General features: G+C 40.5%; 1 non-coding gene across 1 annotated transcript; it reads right to left on the reverse strand.

The window, feature by feature from the left end:
- Nucleotides 1-1,614: 1,614 nt before the first annotated feature.
- trnal-uag (transfer RNA leucine (anticodon UAG)) lies at nucleotides 1,615-1,696 on the reverse strand. The gene has a single exon. It is a non-coding gene; the product is annotated as a tRNA-Leu (tRNA).

Genomic DNA, 1,696 nt, shown 5'->3' on the forward strand with positions numbered 1-1,696 from the left:
TTCACAAGTTAAGAGACATCATCTTGATTGGTGTGAAGAGTTCATTGCTAACAGCACCAACTTTAAGTACAGGCCTTAATAACAGAATATAAAAGTACAGTCACACGCTCACTATTGGCTAATGTGTATCCCACACAGCAATTTCAGTTTTATTTTAAGGTTGACATATATAAATTCTAAGATGATTTGAGTGGTTTTTTATGTTAAACACTAGCAGATTTTGAAAAGTTTATTCCTGTTTGAGACTCATTGTCTTCTAATATCATGGGAAACATCGCTGGGTTCTGCACTTGAGGTTGCATCTGCGTATTTTGGATCCTTTGAGCAGAGAACCAAGAGAAGTTAGCAAAGTCAGTTATCTAATTGTACATTGATGTTAAAAAATAATAAAACAACCTTTTAAGATGGACTAGTGGTGCAGGACTAGTGGTCACAGTGTTGGTGGACACAGTGAACAATGACATTGCAAGTATTAAGCTCTAGTTAGGATCCTGCCTTCAGTATTGATTTGTGCATCTATATGAAAAACCAGAAATAAATAAGTAAATTACTTAAAAACTGTCTACATGACTAACGATGATCTCATTTCTTTGTATACATAAATGTATTTCTTCACCAAGAATCTTATTTGCTGACTTGTCCTCAACTTTCAACACCCTGCAACCCCACATCCTGGCTAATAAACTTTCCTCCAACTTTCATCTAGACATCCAGACAATCCTGTGGATATTGGACTTTCTGACCAACAGATCACAGAGAGTACTGCTTAACAAAACATACTCTGACTTCCGTTATACCTCCACCTGGTCACCACAAGGCTGCGTGCTCTCTTCTCTTATCTTCATCTTATACACAGATGACTGCAGGCACAGACACCCGGTGAAGGACTCTGATGACACAGTCCTCCAGTCTCTGCTGTCAGGCCCCTCACACAACCATGGTCCGCTTCTGCAGGAGTTTGTGGACTGGTGTGACACCTCATGTCTGGAACTGAACGTCAGAAAACCAAGGATTCTCTCACCAACCATCAGAGAAACCTGACTACAGTAGTTACCACCTCTATCCACAGAAAGCCAGTAGAACTAGTTGAGAATTATAAATACCTGGGCCAAGAATCGAACCGGGTCAACTGCTTGGAAGGCTTGCTATGCTCACCACTATACAACCAAAGCACAAACCAGGAAGTTTTCCATGTTGTGGTATGACCAATGGCATCTAGACCCAAAAGTGGTAATCCTTCTGAGCAATTGTCACAGTTTTTCCTACAGAGAACATGGCACTGGTGAGGAAACAATCTCGTGCTGGATGCCTGAAAGAGACCATGCTCAAGGCAACAGCAGCAATGCATGGCCAGATAAAAAAAAGTGTGTCTGTGACATAACAGAGCATGAATTTTACAGAATGCATGCTTTGTGTTTATTAATTTATAACTTTCACTGCTGTTTTAATCATAAAGGCAGTTGTGGGATTTGTAAAAAGATAGAGCATTAATGTTACTGATTGTGAGTTGAGCACCTTCAACTGTGTGCTGTGGGTGTATTGTGTTTGGCTTGGCTGCTTGATGAACACTTTAAAAAAAACACTACAATTAGTTACTTGTACTTTAAAACATAATGGCAGTGGTGGGATTTGAACCCACACCTCCAGAGAGACTGGAGCCTAAATCCAGCGCCTTAGACTGCTTGGCCACACTACC

This window comes from Denticeps clupeoides, unplaced genomic scaffold (assembly GCF_900700375.1).
Source record: "Denticeps clupeoides unplaced genomic scaffold, fDenClu1.1, whole genome shotgun sequence".
In the NCBI taxonomy this organism is placed as follows: domain Eukaryota; kingdom Metazoa; phylum Chordata; class Actinopteri; order Clupeiformes; family Denticipitidae; genus Denticeps; species Denticeps clupeoides.